The sequence below is a fragment of the Argentina silus genome (assembly GCF_951799395.1).
Source record: "Argentina silus genome assembly, chromosome: Y".
NCBI lineage: Eukaryota > Metazoa > Chordata > Actinopteri > Argentiniformes > Argentinidae > Argentina > Argentina silus.
Window position 1 is genome coordinate 48,246,471 of NC_139654.1, and position 27,130 is coordinate 48,273,600.

The window sequence follows — 27,130 nt, forward strand, 5'->3', positions numbered from 1 at the left end:
TTATTCTGCTATAATGCTACTGCTAATTCATATACTGCTTACACTGCACTACTTATACTATACTGCACTATTATACTGCACTACCTGTATATACTGTTCACACTGCACTTTTCTGCTTTTTTGCACTTCTGGTTAGACGCTAACTGCATTTCGTTGTCTCTATACTTGTACTCTGCACAATGACAATAAAGTTGAGTCTAATCTAATCTAATCTAATCTAATCTATTGGCATTACCAGCAGGGGTAGTAGCAGGGCTGGACAGAGACTGTGAGGGAGAGGAAAGGTAGAGTACACCAGGAGAGTATATTGTGATTGTGCATGTATCTATGTGATTGTGGGCATAAGCCACATTAGTCACACACGAGTTACACTAATAACACAGAGATATTAAGACGAACAAATCCATGTAATACCTCAACAGGCTTCCTAGTCACAAGGTTTGGTTTGGCTGCAGCACCAGAAGCCCCTCCAAATCGGGGTTTATGAAACTGAAGAGAAGAATGGCAAGTGAAATTGGTCAGAATAAAATGATGACAAAACAGTGCTTCGATAAAATAGATGGATAACGTTTGGCAAAATGTTATGGAAATATTTACCATTGACACAGTCAATGTAGGCCACAGAAGACTCTGCACAGGCTTGGCAGGGACTGAGGCTGTGGTCTCTGCAGGGGCCATGGCACGAGATGGAGCTGGACCCTGGATCATGGCAGCAGCAGGCACTGAGGCAGATATGGGTGCCAGGGGAACACTGGCTGGCTGCTGAAGACATACAGATACAACTGTATCAATTATCAATACTACTGATAATGGGATCCTTTTTCAGCATGACCAATAGTTACATCTGATGTCCCTTCATTAACTTCTGGGAGTGAAATCCACAGACACAGCTCTGGCCCACCAAACAGCAATGTCTGGCCGCGTATCTGCACTGGACATTTCTCAATCTGTAACCAAATGGTATGCTCAATGTCGTGGCATATACAACATAGCTTATATCTGTTTAATCTGTTGGTGTATTTCACGGACAAAATGTACCTGCTGGTGAAAGGCTAAATGAAAGAAGCTGTTGTACGAGGTCCGTCTGAATGTGGTCTCCGAAGCATGTGCCGCACGCTTTACATTGTTTCTCCACCTCCTCTGTTTCCACGCCTACGGTCGTCCAAGCTGGCAAAGAAGCATGGCTGTGCGACAAGAATGAGATCTGAACCGATCCTTGCCCGTCCACCGCAACGGAGTCTCAGGTTAGGGAAGTGTCCGCACTGTCTGCATAAAAAAAGGTCAATCTCATTCGCGTACCTAACGCTGGCAAGGTGACCCATCTGCTGAAGCGGCGACCCAAGACACTTTGATGGAGTCGTCCGAGCTGGTGAAACGCTAAATCAGAGGGCTCGTCCGGGATTTGAACCCGGGACCTCTCACACCCTAAGCGAGAATCATACCCCTAGACCAACGAGCCACCTACTAATGGATGCCCCTCCCCCGCAATGGAGCCTCAGGCTGGGGGATGTGTCCGCGTGACAGGCGGGATACTCACCACTATACTAACGAGGAGCTGTTTACCCTGAAATTCCACACATTTCAAAAAGATATTGTTTTGAGAATTAAAAAGAGAAAAAAAAATACCTTGTCTGACCGAAGGGATTCTTTCGGATTACCTTGACTTCATAGGTGAGCTCAGTTGATCACATTCTTCCAGCCAAGGGTTCCATGGTGTAATGGTTAGCACTCAGGACTCTGAATCCTGCGATCTGAGTTCAAATCTCAGTGGAACCTGTGGACATGTCATGTTTCCTTAAAAAGACAGTATCTGTGCAGGTCCATAAGTATTTTACCCGATTGGAGGGTTTCTCATAACCTTGACAAGATATCCATCGCCACAGGACCAACTCCATCCAGTGAAGGATTCCATTCTGTAATGGTTGAGCAAGGTTCCATGGTGTAATGGTTAGCACTTTGGACTTTGAATCCAGTGATCCGAGTTCAAATCTCGGTGGAACCTCTGGCAACAGCCTGTTTCTTAAAAACACTGCCAAAAAACATAGAGATTCAACCCGACAAAGACACGTTTGTTGTTTTTGTTCTCTGAAGTGAAAGGAATGCAAGAGACATTGTGCAGGTAAGAGAAATACTTCTTCAGGCCATGAGATGCTAGGAATAAAAGCCATTCTCCCCGTCGGGGAATCAAACCCCGGTCTCCCGAGTGACAGGCGGGGATACTCACCACTATACTAACGAGGAGCTGTTTACCCTGAAATTCCACACATTTCAAAAAGATATTGTTTTGAGAATTAAAAAGAGAAAAAAAAACACCTTGACTGACCGAAGGGATTCTTTCGGATTACCTTGACTTCATAGGTGAGCTCAGTGGATCACTTTCTTCTAGCCAAGGGTTCCATGGTCTAATGGTTAGCCCTCAGAACTCTGAATCCAGTGATCCGAGTTCAAATCTCGGTGGAACCTCTGCAACAGCCTGTTTCTTAAAAACACTGCCAAAAAACATAGAGATTCAACCCGACAAAGACACGTTTGTTGTTTTTGTTCTCTGAAGTGAAAGGAATGCAAGAGACATTGTGCAGGTAAGAGAAATACTTCTTCAGGCCATGAGATGCTAGGAATAAAAGCCATTCTCCCCGTCGGGGAATCGAACCCCGGTCTCCCGCGTGACAGGCGGGGATACTCACCACTATACTAACGAGGAGCTGTTTACCCTAAAATTCCACACAAAAAAAAATACCTTGACTGACCGAAGGGATTCTTTCGGATTACCTTGACTTCAAAGGTGAGCTCAGTGGATCACATTCTTCAAACCAAGGGTTCCATGGTCTAATGGTTAGCCCTCAGAACTCTGAATCCTGTGATCTGAGTTCAAATCTCAGTGGAACCTGTGGACATATCATGTTTCTTTAAAATTGTTTCCTTGTTTCCTTAAAAAGACAGTATCTGTGCAGGTCCATAAGTGTTTTACCCGATTGGAGGGTTTCTCATAACCTTGACAAGATATCCATCGCCACAGGACCAACTCCATCCAGTGAAAGATTCCATTCTGTAATGGTTGAGCAAGGTTCCATGGTCTAATGGTTAGCCCTCAGAACTCTGAATCCTGTGATCTGAGTTCAAATCTCAGTGGAACCTGTGGACACATCATGTTTCTTTAAAAGAACAGTATCTGTGCAGGTCCAAAAGTGTTTTGCCTGATTGGAGGGTTTCTCATAACCATGACAAGGTATCCATTGCCACAAGAACAACTCCACTCTGGTGGGACTTGAACCCACAACCTTTGCTTCCCTACCACTGAGAAGCCTAGAAGTCCAATGTGCTATATGCGCTAAAACTGTTAAAAATAATAATAAAGCAGAGCTTGAAGATGGATTTTGCTGTGAGTGCAAGCAGAAATGGAAGGCACCGCTGGGATTCGAACGCAGGATCTCTTGTTTACTAGACAGGCACTTTGACCAACTAAGCCACAGCGCCTGCACAGAGTCTTCACAACCCATTTGTCAGTAAACTTGCAAATCCAAATCAGATTCGATGGGGAAGCCCATCCTGGCAAACCAGAGACGATTTGACAGTGGGGAGAGTCTATCAAAACCAGGACGTCCCTGGGTGGGCTCGAACCACCAGCCTTCCAGTTAACAGCCGAACGCGCTAACCAATTGCGACACAGAGACCTGCAGAAGTTGCCTCTCAATGGCAAAACATTTTTTTAGAAGAACGGCAGCAAAAGGAAAGAAGACGATAAGGCTGTTTCAAAATAAACCCTGCCAGAGGTCATCTGTACAGTGGAACCTCGAGATACGAATTTAATCCGTTCCGAGACTTCGTTCGTAAGTCAAAACATTCGCTTTAGCTTGAAGATGGATTTTGCTGTGAGTGCAAGCAGAAATGTAAGGCACCGCTGGGATTCGAACCCAGGATCTCTTGTTTACTAGTAGTAGTGTGTGTATGCACGTCTGCGTGCCTATGTGCGTGCGTGCGTACCCACAGTAGAAGTGTGTGTGTGTGTGTGTGTGTGTGTGTGTGTGTGTGTGTGTGTGTGTGTGTGTGTGTGTGTGTGTGTGTGTGTGTGTGTGTGTGTGTGTGTGTGTGTGTGTGTGTGTGTGTGTGTGTGTGTGTGTGTGTGTGTGTGTGTGTGTGTGTGTGTGTGTGTGTGTGTGTGTGTGTGTGTGTGTGTGTGTGTGTGTGTGTGTGTGTGTGTGTGTGTGTGTGTGTGTGTGTGTGTGTGTGTGTTTATTGATGATAGTCCATAAGCATCTCTCAACTGGATTCCTTTGTAAAGACTCTGTAACCTCCTATAATAAGGGCAATTATTGCATTACCAGGTTTGTGGTGAGAAAGCCATTAAATGGTGAGGTGAACAGTTCAGGTGTACAAGACAGTGTCATAGAGTATACAGGTACAACCTTGATCCATGGACATAATGTAGTCATTAGACACTGCAGGTCTTGAATATGAAATACAGAACTATTCAGAAATATGAATGTGGGGGGACATGCAGCGTTCGGCCTGTAGAGGGTGCTACAGGACCGTGGCCAAGGTGCGGAACCGAGGCTTTGTCGCACACCTGTTGCGAATGAAGCCTCGTTAACGAATGGTTTAAGATGTGTGTGCCTCTGCTTTGGGGAAAAGAAGTCTGAAAAGCTACGACTGAAAAGTCGCCCAGGACCGGAAAAAGGAACATTCTAAATAAACGGGTTTTATTTCTCTTATCACTACCACCGAGTCCGCCTCTGTGTTAAGGACCTTGTTACAATGAAACATTCATTTATCACTGAAAATACAGTCTTTCAGGGACGGTCGGCATTTCGTACAATAGACTGCATGAAAAATACATGAGTTTCTGATGCCCAAAGATCTCCAACCAAGGTTTCTGAGGCACAGAGTACAGAAGTCAGCAGAGGAGCGAGGTCAATAGCAGGGGAGAAAATTAGAGAGAAAAGAACAAGTGGGGGTGGGAGAGAGAGGCAGAGGGAGAGAGACAGAGAGAGAGAGACTGGGGCAGAGGAGACAGACACACATACAGTGTACACAGATAGAGAGAGAGAGAGAGAGAGAGAGAGAGAGATAGAGGGAGAGAGACAGAGGGAGGGGAGAAAGATACAGGGGAGAGACACACACACAATGTACACAGACAGAGAGAGAGAATTCAATAAGTCAATTTGAATTACCCAGTACTGTACCACAGCAGCAGGTAATATCACATTCCTTCGCCAACGCAGCGTTGCTTAGCATAAAACTCTACTTAGAATGAAATCTAACTTAATGCACCATCGCTGGCACTACACATGGTTGATTACATGCTGTGATCAGCTAATGAAATGAGGGTAGAGGTAAAAAGGCCAGTTAGGGGAACTGACTCCTGAATTATACATGATATTAATTATATCTTGTGGCTTTGTTATATTAATTATATCTTGAGGAGGGTTTTTTGGTTGAGTTGACTTCATTCCCTTTGGATCCTGGATTTCGTCCTCATCCTGCTACGCTGCTGTTGGAGGAGCTGTGCGGAGCGTGGACTGGCGAGCCATTTCCAACGTCCCTTTTGTTGATTTTGATCTCCGTGAGAAAAGGAGAGACACTGTGCATTGTGCCATCTGGATTTCGGTAGGACAGATCCTTTGATGACCTGCTGACACACACTTGAACCACTGGACGGACCCTGGTCCATTGACTGAGACTAAGTAATCACAAATCTCCTCAACCTCCATCTGAAAGAGCTGGATCTAAGCTCGAATGAACTAGAAGATTCCTTAAATGGAGTGTCCTTAATTGCTCATGGACTGGGATATGTCCAGGAAAGACTAAATACACTAAAGTAAGTTTTGAACCAGTCAACCTTTCATCAGAAAGTAATCACTTATGCTAACCACTGAGATTAAGTAATGCTCCCCCCTCCCCCCTCCAGTATTGTATGCTGTGATTCTGTGTTAAAAGAGTAATACTTTCCTCTCCATCTATTTGTAGGCTCTCGCAATGCAAGGTCCTCTGCTACTCTGGCTAGATCTCTGATAAAGTTTAGCAGTTGTGACTTGTGCACCGAACTGGATTTAAGCATTAATAACCTAGGTGATCAATCAACTCATTGGTACACTGATGCAAGTTGACCAAGCAAGTGTGGCGTGAGTATTAAATTCACCCTGTAACTGAGTATTTCACATATTAAATTAAGTTTAAGCTTCCAGTATGTATATTTGAGCTTTAAAATAGTGCCCAGTGGCCATGATATATCGGTAGCGATTAAGGAATGATATCACGTGATAAAAAACATTTAGTGAAGAGCACTGTTTTAGTTCAAACAAAGAGCTTTATAAAATCTGGTGTGAAGGTTGAGTACTGGCATTTACGTATCTATTTTGCGTTTTGTTTGTTTACAAGTACATGCACATTATGCCGCTATCTATGTACATTTTCAAATTGTCAGTATGACCAAAAAGGGCAACAAAGCACAAAACTACATGCTTTTTAAGTGAAATATTTAAGAGTGCCATTTTCTTCACCAGGAATTACCAATGTAACCTGAGCTTGTACTACTGTAGCCTTACGGGGGGATGCTGCAAACAGCTGGCTGCATTTCTAGGAGCCGAAACCTGCCTGACTCGGCTGAACATGAGTAGCAGCAAATTGCTGAATTCAGGCGTGATGCTGTTCTGCGAAGGCCTGAGGTCACAGTGGTGTTATCTGCAGGAACTGAAGTATGTCTACCTCAGAGTTTAGCTTATCTATCTCTTATTCCAGTAGCAAGATCATTCAAGTGTGCATTTATAATATATTCATGTTGCATGGATTTGGTTTCTGCTTTGTAATGTGTAAACATAATAATGTCTCCCCTTTTATTCTAGTCTTGCAAACTGTGGAATCACTGAGGAAGGCTGTGCTGCTCTGGCTTCTTCACTGAATGCAAACCTCTCTATCTCGGAATGCCTGAGAGAGCTAGATCTGAGCAGGAATCACTTAACAGACTCAGGAGTCAACCAGCTCGCTGCAGCACTGAAGAATCCATCCTGTCTAATAGATGCACTCAGGTGAAAACTAGAACCAGTACTCCCATATCAGAAAAATTTGTACTGTATAACTTTACATGCAACATTGTATTAATATGCTTTTCATGGGCAGTTTGCGTCAAGGGATGTATTCATACCGAAAAGCGGGTTACAAAGTGCTTTGGCTCAATGCTTCAACAGATGTTGCCCCAGGTCTCAGTAAAATTCCAAGGTCAAAAACCCTTTCTTTTAAAAAAATTTACATTCATGGCATTTAGCAGACGCCTTTATCTAAAGCGACTTACAACAATACATTTGTTTAAGTAAGTGAATCATCTATCCAACAGTCATCATAAGACAAAGTAATCAATGCTCACACCAAGGGCCATCGGCAGTCGTAATGCCAGTAGGCTAATATATATATTTTTTTAAAATATATTTTATTAGCAGGAGAGAACTTGCACAGGGGGGAAGCGGGGAGAAGAGGTCTCGGGGTTGGGGTTAGGGTTAGGGTTAGTATAGGGGGGGTAGTGAGGGTGAAGCGGTCTTTAGGAGGGACTGTTAAGATGGAGCCTGAAGAGATGGGTTTTCAATCTACGGCAGAAGATCGGAAGTGACTCTTCAGTCCTGACCGTTGTGGGAAGCTCATTCCACCAGCGGGGCACCAGGACAGTGAAAAGCTGTGACCGAGTAGTGCGGCCACTGCATCCACGTAGAAGCGACGGTTCCAGGTTTGTTGTAGACAAAGAATCTACAGGAGCGTGCTGTCGCTGTGATGTACGCCACACAGGATAAGTGGTTGTCAAGGATCACCCCAAGGTTCTTGGCTGTATGAGAGGAGGTCACAGTAGAGTTTTATACTGTGATGGAGAAGTCTTGGAGAGGGCAGGCTTTCCCTGGGAGGAAGAGCAGCTCAGTCTTGTCAAGGTTGAGCTTGAGGTGGTGGGCTGACAGCCACCAAGACATGCCGAGACACGTGTTGCCACCTGTGAGTCAGAAGGGGGGAAAGAGAGAAAAAGCTGAGTGTCATCTGCGTAGGTGTGGTAGGAGAAACCATGTGAAGAAATTACCGAGCCGAGAGATTTGGTATAGAGAGAGAACAGTAAAGGCCCAAAGACAGAGCCCTGAGGGACACCAGTGGTGAGGGGTCACCTGGTAGGAGCGACCGGCAAGGTAGGATGCAAACCAGGATTAGATTAGATTAGATTAGATTCAACTTTATTGTCATTGTGCAGAGTACAAGTACAGAGACAACGAAATGCAGTTAGCGTCTAACCAGAAGTGCAAAATAGCAGAAAGTGCAATGAACAGTATTTACAGGTAGTGCAATATATGATCAGTAGTAGTGCAGTGTAATATAGAATAATATAAGCAGTATAATATAGCAGTGCAGTATAGCAGTATGTGAGTAACAGTAGCATTATAGTAGAATAAATAGTTACAGTATGAGCAGTGTAGCAGCATATGAGCTGTATGGGTAATGCAGTCTAGCAGTATATATGTATTAACAGTAACATGAGGTAGATGCCGAATAAATATAAATATGGAATGCCGTATAAACAGTATAAACAAGTATGTACAGTATGTGCAGTAGTATTAAAGAAAATATAGGATATGTGCATTATGTGCATTATGAACAGTATGAACAGGTATGTACAGAAGAGCAGTGGTAATGAGTAAGAGAAGGGGAGGGGAGTATAGTGCAATAGTGCAATTGTCCGGGGGGGGGGTGGGGGTTGCGGGGGTAGTAGTTTGTCAGGTAGGTGTAGTGTTCGAGTTCAGCAGGGTGACAGCCGCAGGGAAGAAGCTGCCTCTGAACCTACTGGTTCGGGTGCGGAGAGACCTGTAGCGCCTCCCGGAGGGGAGTGGGGTGAAAAGTCTATGGTTGGGGTGAGAGATGTCCTTGACGATGCTGCGTGCCTTACGCAGGCATCGTTTGCCCTGGACAGCCTCGATGGAGGGGAGTGAGGAACCGGTGATGCGTTGGGCAGTTTTCACCACCCTCTGCAGTGCCTTCCGGTCCGATGCCGAGCAGTTGCCATACCATACTGTGACACAGTAGGTAAGGATACTCTCGATGGTGCAGCGGTAGAAGTTCACCAGGATCTGAGGAGGTAGATGTACCTTCTTTAGTCTCCTCAGGAAGAAGAGACGCTGGTGAGCCTTCTTTATCAGGGTGGAGGTGTTGAGGGTCCAGGAGAGGTCCTCAGAGATGTGGACACCCAGAAACTTGAAGCTGGTGACTCGCTCCACCTCAGTCCCGTTGATGAGGATGGGGGTGTGTGCGCCAGCTTTAGACTTCCTGAAGTCCACAATGAGTTCTTTGGTCTTCTTGGTGTTGAGAGCCAGGTTATTGTCGTTGCACCACACTGTTAGGTGCTGGACCTCCTCCCTGTAGGCCGACTCATCGTTGTTGCTGATGAGACCGATCACCGTTGTGTCGTCTGCAAACTTAACAATGGTGTTTGAGCCATGTACAGGTGTGCAGTCGTAGGTGAAGAGGGAGTAAAGGAGGGGGCTCAGCACACAGCCTTGTGGAACGCCGGTGTTCAGGGTGAGGGTTGAGGAGGTGTGGTTGTGAAGCCTAACAGACTGCGGCCTGTTGGTCAAGAAGTCTAGAATCCAGTTGCAGAGGGAGGGGTTGATGCCCAGTTGCCTGAGTTTGGAGATCAGTTTGGAGGGGATGATGGTGTTGAATGCTGAGCTGAAGTCAATAAACAGCATTCTCACATAAGAGTTAGTCTTGTCGAGGTGGGACAGGGCGGAGTGAAGTGCCGTTGAAATGGCATCCTCTGTACTCCTGTTCTGCCGGTAGGCGAATTGAAAGGGGTCCAGTGTGGGTGGTAGGCAGGTCTTGAGTTGAGCTAAGACCAGCCTCTCGAAGCACTTCATGATGATGGGCGTGAGTGCCACTGGTCGGAAGTCATTTAGGCTCGTTGCAGTGGAGTGTTTTGGCACCGGCACGATGGAGGTGGTTTTGAAGCACGCGGGGACAGCTGCTTGGGCTAGGGACAGGTTGAATATGTCAGTCCAAACCTTAGTCAGCTGCACAGCGCAGGCCCTGAGGACGCGTCCGGGGATCCCATCAGGACCAGCAGCCTTGCGTGCGTTAGTCCTGCTCAGTGCCGCACACACGTCGGTGGGGGATAGAGTGAGGGGCTGGTGATCCGCAGGGAGCACAGCCTTGGTGGCCACCTCCTTGTTGTCCCTGTCAAAGCGGCCGTAGAAGTGGTTCAGCTCATCAGGGAGGGAGGCGTCAACGGAGAGGGGTGAGGTGTTAGATGGTTTGTAGTCAGTGATGGCCTGGATGCCCTGCCACATGCGTCGGGGGTCAGAGTTGTTTCTGAAGTGATCCTCTATCCTCAGCTTGTGGTTGTGCTTGGCCTTTTTGATGCCCCTCTGCAGATTAGCCCTGGATGAGCTGTAGGCCCGAGCATCCCCTGATCTGAAGGCAATGTCGCGTGCCTTCAGCAGGAGTCGGACCTCACTGTTCATCCATGGCTTCTGATTAGGGAAAGTGGTGATCCGCTTGAGTGTGGTGACACTGCTGATGTTGGAATTGATGTAGTCCAAAACAGATGAGGCATATGAATTAATGTCCGTGTGGGAGTCATGGGTGGCCTGAGTGGCAAACACACCCCAGTCAGTGTTTCCAAAACGCTGCTGGAGCGCTGAGTCAGCTCCCTCTGGCCAGACCTTGACTGTCCTCACTGTAGGTTTCACTCGTTTGATGAGTGCTGAGTACTTGGGCAGTAGGAACAATGAGAGGTGGTCTGATTGACCTAGGTGGGGGAGGGGAACGGCTTTGTACGCATCAGCCATGCTGGTGTATACTTGGTCCAATGTCCTGTCTCCTCTGGTGGGGCAAGAGACATTTCGGTGGAATTTGGGCAGTACAGTCTTTAAGTTGGAGTGATTGAAGTCACCCGCGACAATGAAGGCTGCCTCGGGATGCAGAGTCTGTTGTTTGCTAATGGCAGCATACAGTTCTTTCATAGCAATCTTAGCATTAGCATCAGGGGGGATATAGGCTGCCGTGATAACAGTAGACGTGAACTCTCTGGGCAGATAGAAAGGTCTACACTTAACCATGAGAAACTCCAGGTTAGCTGAGCAGTGACTCTCGGTGATGGTAGTGTCCGTGCACCACGTCTTGTTTACATAAATGCACAAACCTCCACCTCTGGTCTTACCGGAGTCGCCTGCTGTTCTGTCTGCTCGGAGAACGCAGCGCCCTGCTAGCTCGATAGCGTTGTCGGGAACCTCGCTGTTGAGCCAGGTTTCAGTGAAAACCATGATGTTACAGTCCATAATCCATTTGTGGGTGGTGATCCGCAGCCGCAGTTCATCCATCTTGTTTGCCAGGGAACGAACATTTGCAAGGAAAAGGCTAGGTAAAGAGAGTCGGTGTGGAGTTAGCTTTAGCCTAGCTCTCAGCCCACCTCGGCTCCCTCGCCTGTGTTTTCGTTTCCGAGCCGGTCTGGGGCCTCTTCCGGTCGGTGTAGCGGAGTTAGCTGGACCCGCTGTTTTGCTAATCTCGGGTATATCGTCGATAAAGATGACTGGAGTGCCGGAACCGATGTCCAGAAGTTCTTGTCGGCTGTACGATATGAACGCTAAACTGTTTTTAGCGAGAATACTTAAGATAAACAAGCAAATAACTACTAATTCGCAAACTCTGGAGAGACACTGAGCGTCGCGATGCATGCGCGCCGCCATCTTGGTCTTGGAGAGTGCAGAGCCAGAGATGCCCAATTCTGAGAGGGTGGAGAGAAGGATTGGGTGGTTTACTGTGTCAAATGCAGCAGACAGGAATGAGAACAGAGGAGAGGGAGGAAGCTTGAGCGGAGTGGAGAGCCTCCGTGACAGCGAGGAGAGCAGTTTCAGTAGAGTGCCCAGCTTTAAAGCTGGATTGGTGAGGGTCAAGGAAGTTGTTTTGAAGGAGGTAGTTAGACAGTTGGTTAGAGACAGCACGTTCAAGGGTTTTAGATAAGAAGGAGAGAAGGGATACCGGTTTGTAGTTATGGACAGCAGACGGGTCAAGAGTTGGTTTCTTGAGAAGAGGCTTGACTCTGGCTGTCTTGAAGGCAGCTGGGACAGATCCTGTGGATAGAGAGGAATTGCTTAAGGTGTAAGGAACGGAAGGAGGTCTTTGGAGATGGATTGGAGAAAGGGGGAGGGGATAGGATTGAGGGGGCAGGTGGTTGCCCGCTTGGATGTGACCAGCTTTAGAACATCATCAGAGGAGAGGGGGGAGAAATTTGATAAACCAGAGACTGGGTGTTGCACAGTGGGTTTGGGAGGAGAGGTAGCATTGTTGGTGAGAGGTAGAGGGAAGGAGCTGCTAATGTTATCAACCTTCTTTTCAAAATAGGTGACAAAGTCATCGGCAGACAGAGAGGAGGGAGGAGGGGGAGGAGGAGGGTTGAGGAGTGAGGAAAATGTGGAGAACAGTTTCCTTGGGTCAGAGACAGAGGATTGAATTTTGGAATGGTAGAATAAGGCTTTAGCAGCTGATGCAGATGAGGTGTAGTTGAGTAGGAGAGAGAGATAAGGGTCTAGGTCATCAGGAAGGCCAGATTTTCTCCATTTCCTCTCAGCTGCCCAGAGCCCTATTCTACAACCTTGCAAGGTTTCAGACAGCCAGGGAGCGCGTGGAGTGGATGGTGCCGGCCTTGAGATCTGTGGACAGAGAGAGTCGAAGGATGAGGAAAAAGAGGACAGGAGGGTGGAGGAAGCTGCATCAGTAGATAGAAGAGAGAAGGATTCAACAGAGGGTAGGGTGGATAAGACAGAGGAAGAAAGAGCGGTGAGTGAGTGGGTGCGCAGGCCGCAACGAGAGGACACAGTGTGGGTAGAGACTGGTTGGGAGGGTGAGCATTTGAGAGGGAGGGAGAAGGATACAAAATGATGGTCCGAAACCGGAAGAGAAGTAACAGTGAGGTTTGAGGTATGGTAGGATCTTGTGAAGACAAGGTCAAGCTGATTGCCCGCCTTATGAGTGGGACGAGAGTGGGACTGAGTAAGGCCGAACGAACTCTATCATGAGCCATCTCGTCTAATTATCCAAATCTCCGTCCTCACACCTTGAGATGTATGGTCCTCTGTGATCACTGTCTTGTTGTTGCTTGAGGGAAACATATTGAATGTACGCTTTAATCACACTCACCAAGACCCAGGGGAGATAACTGAATGGCATAATAATAAGTAAATAATAAGTAGCTTTCAAGATTCAAATCACACTTTTTATGGACACGTGTTTGATACCATTCCTGATTCCGTTCCATGCATTGCAATGAGCCCCGTCCTCCGATTTCTATCTCCACCAGCCTTCTATTTCCATTTCTGAACTCCACCCAGAGTGTGTGTTGTGAATGTCTGTGGCTTAATCTCTCTCTCTCTCTCTCTCTCTCTCTCTCTCTCTCTCTCTCTCTCTCTCTCTCTCTCTCTCTCTCTCTCTCTCTCTCTCTCTCTCTCTCTCTCTCTCTCTCTCTCTCTGTCTCTCGCCACCCTCCACACACTTGGCGACCACATATGCTTTGACCATGTTGGCACACACGTGTACAACGTTATTGGTATTTTGTATTAATTTGTATTATTTTGCTTGAGTCCTGTATGAAATGTATTGACCTTGTTGTGACCCAATGTACTTTGTTATTTTCCATTACGTGACTGAGGAAAGAACCAAAACTGACTGCTTCTGTGATCTTACAATAGACGGAATGTGACCTTGGAACACTCCTAACCGTAGGCTGAGGCATTGTGATAGTGGCTCACAAAGCCTACGCTTCTTTCCCAGCTTCTTTTCTATGTTATCAGCAAGCAGGTGCAAAACATGTTTACCACTAGACCTATGACGTACGAGCATTAGAGTAAAGGACGGTCCTCTCCTCAGCCACGGCATCAGTCTCTGAATCCACACTTTTGGTGAAGGAATGCTGATCCAGCTGTAACCAACGTTGTTTAAACTTTGCATATGCATTAAAACTCTCAACTGAGACCAAACATTGTTTATTGTTGCTCACTGAAAGATTTCCACCACAATCTACAGCTAGGCCAAGTTGTGGTGGACCCGGAACACAATTTTGTAAGCCAGTCATCAGTTTTTCTTTGGATAAAAAACAAGGCATTAGACATGGAAAGGTTCTCCCGTTATTCTCTCAAATTGTCCTTCCATTTCTAAACTGAGGCCATGTCAAGACTGAATAAGTAGTCCTATAAGTAGGTGGGGATAGCGTGTCAATCCACTCGTATCAAAATAAATACTTTTTGGCAGTCATTCGGCGCAATGTAACTTTTCTAAATGTTTTCTGGCTGTGTGTGCTTTAATCGAGGGAGATTGGATCACATTTCAGCTAGTCACAACAACAACGTTAAAGTGTCAAGTTGCAAAGGGGGGACATCATATCATCATCTTCAGCTGTCCAGAAAAAGTGCGGTCTGGTCTGTTCGAATATCCCCAGCAGGCGAGAATTCTACCACTGAACCACCAATGCTTAGATGTCAGCAAGGATAGAGAATGAATGGGGAATTTTGAGTGAGTTTAACACTTAACTTTAGCGCGAGACCGTGGTTCAATTCCCCAACTGATCAATTAAAACTTGGTTGTATGTCTTTGAACCAAAAGAAAAGTTGATCATCGAAGGGTGTGTAGTTTCCGTAGTGTAGTGGTCATCACGTTCGCCTTACACGTGAAAGGTCCCCGGTTCGAAACCGGGCGGAAACACATTTATTCTCACCATTCCAGGACCATGGCGCTTTCTCTCTGTAGCCGTAACATTATTGTAGTGAGATAATTGTGTAAAATGAAAACTGTCAATAACCAGTTCACAAAACACAGCTAGTTTGGCTTGAAACACCAGGTGAGCAAAGGATTTAGGCAAAAAGTGTTTGTGCACAGGCTGGGAATCGAGCCCAGGCCTTCCAACTTATTTCTTGCAGCTCTAATTCAAGCAAAGCAGTCCAAAGGTAGTGAAACGTAGTTGTTAGCTAAATATGTAGCACAAAAAGACCTTCTAACTTGGAAACGTGCAGATCTGGCGGTCCCGTTGGCACCCTTCGATAGCTCAGTTGGTAGAGCGGAGGACTGTAGGTTCTATAGCAGTAATCCTTAGGTCGCTGGTTCAAATCCGGCTCGAAGGAGGAGCCTTTTCTTTTTTTTCTTTTTTGTGAGTTTTAACAAGGTGTCGTTCAAGGACTCCAGCGAACGAGGGTTGTGTCTCCACAAAATTCGTTCCCTGACCGGGAATCGAACCTGGGCCGCGGCGGTGAGAGCGCCGAATCCTAAGCACTAGACCACCAGGGAGAGACTGTTGCCCTGCATCTGTGATGAGGTGTCCTTGTCTAAACAGTCTTCCAAGTGTCCTGACTCAGCACAGCCATGACGGTCAACAACGTCCTCTACCATGCTGTCGCTATGTGTTCCAAAAATCCCTGCAGTTGCCCGTTGGGGATGGAGCTCAGTGGTAGAGCGCATGCTTTGCATGTATGAGGTCCAGGGTTGCATCTCCAAGATACGGCCTCCCTTTTGGGCAGAGGCACATTCTGCATTCAACACTGACCCTCTAAGTTGGAAACGTGCAGATCTGGCAGGCCCAATCAATGAACATGACAATGAGTTCACTGTACTCCAATGTCCTCCACAGTCACCAGATCTCAATCCAATAGGGCACCTTCGGGATGTGGTGGAACGGGAGAATCGCATCATGGATGTGCAGCCGACAAATCTGCAACAACTGCGTGATGCTATCATGTCAACGGAGGGATGTTTCCAGCACCTTGATGAATCTATGGCACAAAGAATTAAGGCAGTTCTGAAAGCAAAAGGGGGTCCAACCCAGTACTAGCAAGGTGTACCTAATAAAGTGGCCAGTGAGTGTATAACTGTGGTTTACAATTATCAAAGGTCCTCATGAAGTGTTAATGTAATTGTCCTTTTCATGAATTCATGAATTTCCGTAGTGTAGTGGTAATCACGTTCGCCTTACACGCGAAAGGTCCCCGGTTCGAAACCGGGCGGAAACACGTTTATTCTCACCATTCCAGGACCATGGCGCTTTCTCTCTGTAGCCGTAACATTATTGTAGTGAGATAATTGTGTAAAATGAAAACTGTCAATAACCAGTTCACAAAACATAGCTAGTTCGGCTTGAAACACCAGGTGAACAAAGGATTTAGGCTAAAAGTGTTTGTGCACAGGCTGGGAATTGAACCCAGGCCTTCCAAACCACCTCCTCTGCCCATGTTGGTAATCGAACCCAGGCCTCCCGTACCACCTCCTCGTTAGTATAGTGGTCAGTATCCCTGCCTGTCACGTGGGAAACTGGGGTTCATCTCCCCGACGGGGAGAGCTACTTATTTCTTGCAGCTCTACTTCAAGCAAAGCAGTCAAAAGGTAGTGAAACGTAGTGAGTGGTTGTCCATCAGTCGTGTTCTTTGCGACAATGACCTTTCTGGTTGTCATTGTAGCTGTTTACACAACAAGGATGAACTGCCCCAAACCAGGTGATTGTCATGTATTGGGCCAGTTCTATTTCGGTCCCTTCACCTAGCTCCTATGTCTTCAGTGTTCACCAGAGCTCATATTCACAAAGCATCTTAAAGTAGGAAAGCTGATCTAGGATCAGTTTAGCCTTTTAGATCAGATTGAATAAGATTACATGGAAAGGTGGGGGACCTGATCCTAGATCAGCACTCTTACTCTGAGACACTTTGTGGATATGGGCTTTGTTGGAGTTGGAGCTAAAGTTAGCTCGCTAACTCCCTTTGATCGCTTCCGTAGTATATAACCCGAGTAGTTGAAAAGTGCATTTATTAGGTTTTTTGGAAGGCACATATCACAAGCTTTAGACCCAAGAAGACAGCCACCAGAGGAACAATCAGAGTGAGTAAACTTACGACTTTATTACAAACTGTGGCTTGGCGGGGTCATTTTTATTTCGATACTTGACAAGTATCACCAGTGACAGAACCACACAAGTGTTCACCGGTTTTGTACGTGGAGGGTGCTTTAGTAGAGTCAGTGTGATCTGGGTGGATGAGAGAGGTGCTGAGCTGCAGGGAGACTCCAGATACCAGCATTACCTATACAGCTCATATGCTGCTACACTGCTCATACTGTAACTATTTATTCTGCTATAATGCTACTGCTACTCACATACTGCTATACTGCACTGCTATATATACTGCTTATACTATACTATATTATACTGCACTACTACTGATCATATATTGCACTACCTGTAAATACTGTTCATTGCACTTTCTGCTATTTTGCACTTCTGGTTAGACGCTAACTGCATTTCGTTGTCTCTGTACTTGTACTCTGCACAATGACAATAAAGTTGAATCTAATCTAATCTAATCTAAACCAGGGTGTCATACAGGGCGTCTGACTGTGACACTCCAGAGGCCATTGTCTTACCATGCTTACAATGGGTCAGGAAAACCTTTCAGCCTCAAACAATATAATAAGAAGAACATATGCCATTTAGCTAACGCTTTTATCCAAAGCCACTTACATTGCACTTAGTGCATACATTTCAGTATATATGTGTTAGGGTTAGGGTTAGGGCCATGCTCTACCAACTGATTGGTAGTTTTTTTTCCCAGCGAATATCACAATTACATGATAGAATGACTAGCAAAGGAGTTCAAAAGTTGAGTGTGCGGAATTTATTAAGTTTGACAATGAGGACGAATCTCATTGCCAAACTTTCCCATAATTCAGTGTGTTTGTGTGTGCGTGTGTGTGCGTGTGTATGTGTGTGTGTGTGTGTGTGTGTGTTTGTTTGTGTCCATGTGTGCGGGCGTGCATGCGTGTTTGTCCGTGTGTGTATGTATGTTTGATAGTTTTTAATTCAACTCTAGGGCTCATTTAGTTGAGTCTTCAGTTGAGTATTACTGGAACTCATCCTACTCTCAGAAATTGATGTGCTTCTTATACCACTTCCCTTCTTCCGCCACAAGTTCCCATCTAATCTGATTATCTCAACTCACCATCTCTAACGGGAGCACAAGTCATTTCAAATTCAAGGTATGAGTGGGACTTGTGTGAAAATGTGCCGTTGTTACAGAGAATACATTGACCTGAGTTTGTATTGGGACATTGAAGCATTCTTTCTTCTTTTGGCTCGATATTTTAAAAGTTTGAATTTGAAATCAAACTGTTCATATGAGGTTAAATGCACGAGTATGGTCACACTGATACAATGTTAACTAAGACTCTGTTTCTGACTGAAGTGCTGCTGACCTAAAAACATACACGTTTACTGTAACCCTTCTAATTCCATGTCCTGCTGAGCTAAAAGTGTGCAGGTTTACCGTCACGCAAATGAATACATTATCTATGAAGTAATGAGACAAATGAACATAACAAAATATAACATGGTTCATGAGAAAAGAGTGGTCCAAAAAAAGTGAAAAAACATATTGTGAATGTGTCAATGTGTATTTAGGGTTAGGGTTAGAACCAATACATTAATTAGCAGAGGTTGTGCTGATCTAGGATCAGGTAGGACCTGCACTCTTACTCTGAGACACTTTGTGGATACAGGTTTTAAGGTGCACATACTGTACTCAGTCATTGAAGGTGTAGGAGTCAGTGGAAGGGGCAAGGGAGTGGATTGGAATCAGGCCATAGATGAGCCCATGCTGCTCTTTGGAGACATCTCCCCCACCTACCGTACAGATCAAGGATCAGCTCGTCAATTCTCTGAGCGTCAAGCCTAACTGAACTGGGAAACAAATGAAACTGATCCTGGGGCAGAATTTAGCAATCCATTTAACCCTCAGAGGAGCACAGCAGGGTCTCTACAGTGGCTACATGTCAGAGTTTGATTTTGATGCCTTGTTTCAGCACTGTACTCTGATTAGGGTATAATAGTCCTGTGACATATTTCCTTTATTCTTTTCTCCAGAGGTACCTTAAATTACTCTATACAGTATACTAACCCCTCACTATACAGTATGGTCTTTTGGATGCTGCCTTAATCTTCCTCACCAAATGTTCAGGTTTGACCTCTGCATCTCCCTCTGTGATGAAGAGCTCTGTGCAGATCTTGTTGAAAAGTATGGGTTCTCCTTGTTTAGCTATTCTCTGAAATACACATTCACACTTTGGCACACAACAACGCAAGTTAGGTGTCAATCCAAAGACGCAAGAATGACACTTCAATCTCGTTGAAAGCATCGGTTCGAACCCCGCCAAGGTTGAAGCTGTCTCCGTGCTCAAAGAAGCCGTTGGATAACGTCTGTCTGAATGTGGTCTCCGAAGGATGTGCCGCACGCTTTACATTGTTTCTCCACTGTTTCCACGCCCACGGTCATCCAAGCTGACAAAGAAGCATGGCTGTGTGACAAGGATGGGATTCGAACCCACGCATGCAGAGCAGATTGGATTAGCAGTCCATCACCTCAACCACCTCGTCCTACTCTCGTGATTGCCCGGTAGCCCTTTCCACCGGATACTTAAAGCCAGGATGTGAAGAAAGGCTTTTTAACAGTGGAATTTTGCTGCTACCTGGGGAAACATCTGTTGAAACATTGAGCCAAAGGACTTTAATTTGGTGGACCCAGCTTGTGAAAGTTTTCGTCAAAGGGCTCGTCCGGGATTTGAACCCGGGACCTCTCACACCCGAAGCGAGAATCATACCACTAGACCAACGAACCATCTGACAACACCTTGCCCCTCCACCGCAACGGAGCCTCAGGTTGTGGGAAGTGTCCGCACTGTCTGCATAAAAAAAGGACTATCTCAATCGTGAACGCAACGCTGGCAAGGTGACCCATCTGCTGAAGCGGCTAGCCAAGACACTTTGATGGAGTCGTCCGAGCTGGTGAAAGGCTAAATCAAAGGGCTCGTCCGGGATTTGAACCAAGGACCTCTCGCACCATAAGCGAGAATCATACCCCTAGACCAATGAGACACCTTCTAATGGGTGACCCTCCCCCGCAATGGTGCCTCAGGTTGGGGGATGTGTCCGCCCTGTCGGCAAAAAGCAGGGAGTTTACTTCCACTGTGTTTGCATTGTTGTAACATTTTTCTCGCCCCCCCCCCCCCCCTCCCTTGTTTACTGAGTAATCCAGCCCATGAAATAAAAGTGACAACAATGACCCTGCAAAATGTTGAAATGGTGAGTCCTGGAGGGCATATGAATGTGGCGGTCCTGCCTGGTCATACGAGCGCATTGGTGGTATAGTGGTGAGCATAGCTGTCTTCCAAGCAGTTGACCCGAGTTCGATTCCCGGCCAATGCAGGTTAGGTATCCTTTTCCCGAGGGGCCAATGCCTGCGTATCCAAAGGCGCAAGAATGACACTTCAGTCTCGTTGAAAGCGTCGGTTCGAACCCTGCCTAGTTTGAAGCTGTCTCCGTGCTCAATGAAGCTGTTGGACGACGTCCGTCTGAATGTGGTCTCCGAAGGATGTGCCGCACGCTTTACATTGTTTCTCCACCTCCTCTGTTTCCACGCCCACGGTTGTCCAAGCTGACAAAGAAGCATGGCTGTGCAACGAGGATGGCATTCGAACCCACGCGTGCAGAGCACAATGGATTAGCAGTCCATCGCCTTCACCACACGGCCACCTCGACCTACGCTTGTATTGGCCTGGTAGCCTATTCCACCAGATACTTAAAGCCAGGACGTGAAGAAAGGCTTTTTAACAGTGGAATTTTGCTGCTACTTGGGGAAACATTTGTTGAACCATTGAGCCAAAGGACTTTGATTTGGTGGACCCAGCTTGTGAAAGTTTTCGTCAAAGGGCTCGTCCAGGATTTGAACCCGGGACCTCTCACACCCGAAGCGAGAATCATACCACTAGACCAACGAACCGTCTGACACCACCTTGCGCGTACACCGCAACGGAGCCTCAGGTTGTGGGAAGTGTCTGCACTGTCTGCATAAAAAAAAATATATAATATCATTCGCAACACTGGAAAGGTGACCCATCTGCTGAAGCGGCGACCCAAGACACTTTGATGGAGTCGTCCGAGCTGGTGAAAGGCTAAATCAGAGGGCTCGTCGGGGATTGAACCCAGGACCTCTCGCACCGTAAATGAGAATCATACCCCTAGACCAACGAGCCACCTACTAACGGATGCCCCTTCCCCGCAATGGAGCCTCAAGTTGGGGGACGTTTCCGCCCAGTCGGCAAAAAGCAGGGAGTTTACTTCCACTGTGTGTGCATTGTTGTAAGATTTTTCTCACCCCCCCACCCTCTCTTGTTTACTGAGTAATCCAGCCCATGAAAAAAAGGTGACAAGAAAGACCCTGTGGTGAACATAGCTGCTTTCCAAGCAGTCGGCCCGGGTTGATTTGACAGATCAGTGAATGTGACTAACTGTAGGAGGAAGCAGAATTGTGTTTTCAAGCACTTACCCACAGAGAGGTGAATCCTGGTGTCGTCGGCAGGCTTCATGGTTCGGTCAGATCCACACCAGTTCGTCCCAGCATCCTCTACTTTCAGATTTCTGATGGTGAAGTGTGTCAGTCTGGGGTAATACCCTTTTCACATGGACACAAGGATAAACACACCACACCATGGCAATCCTCTCAACGTGTTTCGGTCACATTGTCTGATTTGAATTAGCTCCAATCTGTGAAATTCATTGGTCAAAATATTACATTTCAATCATTATCATAGTGCATTCACATTATTGAGGACTAAGTCTGCAGAATACCTCTGCTACACAACAGTACATTTATTAATGATGGACTAGAAGACCAGATTAGACTCACCTTCAACATGCAGGTGCAAAATAATAGTTGAATAATGTTTTTTCACTTCAGTCAAAAATAAACGAGCAAAATCCACAACTCATTCTCACCACATCGTAGACTGCTATGTCAACACTGAGCATGTTCAGATCTCACAGCTCACTACAGAGACACAGCACAGTAAAAAAAACACAAAAAGGAAGTGCTGATATCATTAGAGTTAGGTTTCTCAGAATAACTAGATCTGGAGCTGATAAACAATAATTCATATGTTGAAGTTTTTTTCACAGCCACTGTGACTTGAATCTAGTTCACAAGACTGATTTTTCTGCAGATGGATTTTGATGGCGCCAGCCTTGATTTAAATGTGTATACCTATTTACAGTTGAATGAGCGTGCCTGGCGGACATCCTGAAGAAATCGCACCCTCGCCATTTGTCAATTCCTTTGCAATTGTAATGTGTCTCACACCTTGTCCTTTGTTGGGAATGATACTTAAGGAGAAGGACAGGAAGTTGTGCTGTACTTTGAGTTTTGGGTCATATGTTGCTTTGAAACTGTTAAATTGGTTATTTTGTTGATACTCTATTCTCATTCTTCCTATGTGCATTAATGTGAGGTTGTGCGCTAGATAAAGCTTCTGTTAATACAGCACAACATAATCATGACGAGGTTCTCTCATTGAATGTTGAATGTTCACATGCATCATCATCGAGACGTAGAGATAGTTAGCTACTGCTATTGGTATGAGCGTAAACTCCTCACAAGACAATTTATCTTAACTTGAGGGCATGTAAAATAGCATTTTGGGTATTCTTAATGAATCTAGGATCCGATATGATGGATTGTCTGTCACACAGGGATGAGCAAAGTATTGTCTATCATTGTTAACCCATGAAATATATTTTGGAGTCAGATATAATGTAATGTTAACTTATGTTAGTTGGTCATGCGACCACTTGTTTTGAGTTCGATTCATCATGTTCATACCTGTTAGAAGTATTTATTGGTAATAAATGTAATAATAATGAGGATGTAGATATTTTCTATGGCTATGGATCATTATCATAGTGCATGCATCATCATTATTGAGGAATAGGTCTGCCTCTGCTACACAACATCAGTGCATTAATGATGAACAAGAAGACCAGCTTACACTCACCTTCAACATGCAGTTGCACCTGACTAATCAGTGCGATGAAGCCCGCTTCGGTTCTCTTAACATTCACTCCACACCAGTATGGCCCAGCATCCTGTTCAGACAGGTCAGTGATGGTCACAGTTTAGACTCCCTCATTCTTGTTGTCAGACAATGAGAATCTCCCTAGTGTCTGTTTACCATCATATGTAACAGAAATATTTCTAATATACGCACAGGGTCCTTGCTGCACCAGGAGATTAACCTGCCTCCTCGCATTCCTCTGGCTGCTGAGTCCCTTCCTCCGGGCAATGGCTTGTACAAGGACCACTTTTGGAGAAGAAAATCACAGTCAGCAAGCTGTTAATCTGTAACCAACCCTCCAAAAATGGATGCATTCAAACAGTCAAACAAAGCATTTACAGTAAACAAAGTGATTGTGATTCGCTATTTGGTTGGGGAGGAACCGTGGTTTAGACTTGGCATCCCTTGTTGTTCACGGGCTGGTCACACCATTCGTCCCATCTGCGGAGTCAGCACCCTGTTAGAGATAAGATACCTACTCTGGCATGTCCCCCCTAGCCTGGTACTTTTCCACTTTTGCTCTTTGTGTAAGCGTGTGTTGCGACATCTTTCTTGATGACCTGGCTTAACCTTTCCATGTATTAATCCAACGTACTATGGGACTAATGCTTGATTCATCCCATTCATCAACAGACCATCACATTAGTAAATTTAGCACACTGCAGTAATGTATTTTTATTATAGCAATAATAAACTGTTTTTATAAAATATAATTTCTAACAACGCATTCCGCATCCAATAGTGAAAAACACCCGAGACATTTTTCAGTATCTTTCGTTGCTAATGCTCATGGTTTAGTAATGCTAATGCTCATGGCTTAGTTATGCTAGCTCTCAGAAAACCAGCGGGGTCTCGTCAATGTAAACATCAACAGAAGTGTGTTGCTGTGTAGCGCCGGATCAACCATTCCATAGAATGCTGCTCATGTTCTATTTCTAGAGGTCACATGGTAACGCATTTCTGAAAAGTCTTTATGATACATCTATGATTATTATTAATTATTTTCAAAACGGTGTGTTGCTATGCAACCTTTCGATATAGAACATTAGCAACATTCTATGGAATGTTCAATCCGCTCCAGATAACAACAAACTTCAGTTGATGTTTACATCGACACAAACCAGCTGATTTTCAGAGCAAAACGGGCTGAAAAATGCCTCAGTGTTTTTCAGGTTTGGACTGCTGCCTGCCGTTTTTACGTCCGTGTTTTCTTTTTTGTTGGGTTCGCGATCGTGCAGAGGGAAGCGACGGCAGCGACTTCGGAGAGGGTGTGTGACGATAGTTGGACCATATCTGAAAGATAGTTAGACAATATCTGAACGATAGTTAGACAACCACTCGATATGTGTTGCTAAAACAACACAGCACAAGTCGAACATGCACGTAGGTGACGAGCAAGCGAGCTCGTTCAAGCTAAAGCTAACTATGCTACCACCGTTGCACAGTCATGCCATTACACAGATGCATTTATTGACTATGTGTCTACTGTAAAATGTAATTGAACGTGACATACCTGGTTCGAGGTCGCTGTCCTCTCAAAAAGGAAACAGGAACAACAACCTGTCGTAGAAATGGCAGTCCGCAGTCCACGCAGTCCCGCAGCAAACCTGAAAAACACCGAGGCGTTTCTCAGTACCTTTCGTTGCTAATGCTAATGGCGTAGTAATGCTAGCGCTCAGAAGACCAGCTGGATCTAGTCAATGTCAACATCATCAGAGGTGTGTTGCTGCGTAGCGCTGGATCAAACATAGAAGGTTGCTCGTGTTCTATTTCTAGAGGTCACATGGTAATGCATTTTTGAAAAGTGTTCATGATACGTGTCATGTATGATTATTACTCATTATTTTCAAAACTGTGTGTTGCTATGCAACCTTTCAATGTAGAACATCAGCAACATTCTATGGAATGTTCAATCCGCTCCAGATAACAACAAACAGTTGGGATTTAGCATAAGCAACGAAAGGCACTGAAAAATGCCTAGGTGTTTTTCAGGTTTGACTGCGAGAGTGCGTGGACTGCGGCCTGCCGTCTCTATGACAGGTTGTTGTTCGTGTCTTCTTTTTTTGCAGGGTTCGAGATCGTGAAGAGGGAAGCGACAGCGACTTCGAAAACGGTATGTGGCATTTAATTACATTTTACAGTAGACACATATCGAACACATTGTTTGTGCAATGACTATTTTGCGAGAAGCAATGGTAGCATTGTTAGCTGCTAGATGGCTAAGTAACCCGTTGACAGTTTCTAAGAGTTAGCTCGCCCGCTTTAAGCCTTTAGCTTGAACTAGCAAGCTTGCTAGCCAGCTCCATGCATTTTGCCAAGGAATGTACATTTTGGCCTTACGCTATGTTATTTTGTATTCTAGCAACACATATTCAGTGGTGCAATGTCATTATTGTCCGTAGAGAGGACTGATCCATGAGGACATTTACATTACATTTATGGCATTTAGCAGATGCCTTTATCCAAAGTGACTGACAACAAATACATTTGTCTAAGTAAGTGAATCATCTATCCATCAGTCATCATAAGATAAAGTAATCAATGCTCGGACCAGTGGCCATAGGCAGTCACAATGCTAGAAGAAGGACATTTTTATTATTATCAGGAGAGAAACTTGTAGGAGGGACCGTTAAGATGTAGGTCTTCAATCTACAGCGGAAGATTGGTAGTGACTCTGCAGTCATGACAGCAGTAGGAAGCTCATTCTACCAGCGGGTCGCCAGGACAGTGAAAAGCCATGACCGAAGGGGCGGCGGTGCCAGGCGGCCAGTCGTGGGTCTTGAATCTGATGAGAGCTGCTACCGGGAGCCAGTGAAGGGTGCGGAGGAGGGGAGTGACATGGGAGAATTTGGGGAGTTTGAACACCAGACTGGCGGCAGCATTCTGGATGAGCTGTAGAGGCAATTCAATAGTCTCGCATCGAATACCTGTACCTGTATTAATACCTTCTTTTTAATATCATTGCTATTTTGTTCTAAATGTGTTTGTCTTTTGTTAGACATCATCTATGAGCTGGTTCAGTTTGGGGTGATGGTGGGGAGGCCCCTGGTGGTGGTTAGTACAGTTCTTTCACTGTGACTTTGTTGACAAGTCCATATGACTCTCTGCTCTCTCTCTTGTGTTTCCTGTTAGCAACCTGGTGGGTTTGTGGAGCGTCTGTACTCTCTTCTGCACTCCTGCCTGCCTGCCTGCCAGCAACATGGAATCAGAGGCTGAGAGATGGCTGGTGCAGCTGAAAGTACAGACAAGTTCTGATGTTGTTACTGTTCCTTCTCTCTAGCATTTAGCATCCAATCTATAGTTCAGTTTAAATGGATACTGTGAATTAGCAGTAACTCAGAGCCTTAACTCAGGGCGGGCTGATGATGCTTCTGGAGGTTCCCTGGTACTTCAAACCAGAGTCTCTGGTCATTGGAGTTTCCAGCCTCCTGGAGCACCACCTCCAGCTCCTCATCGAGTCCTCCTGGACACACACACACACACACACACACACACAGGCTTTTAAGTAATAGGAAAAAGTAGTTTAAATGATTGTAAGTCATTGTATTCTGACCATTATTTTTTCACTTCCCCCTCCCCTCTCTCTCTCTCTCTTTCTTTCTCTCTTAGGAATTCCATAGGGTCAGACCTCATCGGTCACCCCAAAGAATGGGAAGTTCTTCAGTGAAATCCAATAAGTATTCCAGTTAAAGTTTAAAAAATAACCTCACGTCTTCTTGTTATGTCTCCCCCCCCCACCCCCCCGATCTGCAGGACCACAGGAGCCTCACTGATTTGTTACGGATGTGGGTTGTGCTTCCCAATGCGTCCCCCTACTTGCCTCCCTCCGTCCGTCCACTGTGCCACCTCAATCACATACTTATCACCAGCACCTGTGTGTAATTGTCACTCATGCAATATGTACCCTCACTTCCCTTCACTCCCGCTTCGTCTTCACCTTTGTTGGTCGCTTTGTGAGCGTAAGTCATACGAGTATACAAGTACTGTTTTGAGACTGTGATCTCCTCTTTGATTTCGAGCATTGAGTCCCTATTTTTGTGTCCTGTTTTGACTACTCATCCAAAGTAAAGATCCTTTTGTTTAGTACCGCTAACTTCTTGTCCGCCTCTCTTTCTCTGCACCGCACCTGGGTCCGTTAACATACCTAAACCTTACACTGATTTGTGTCTTTGCCACTTTACTTTCATCCTACAGATACTTAGAATATATATTT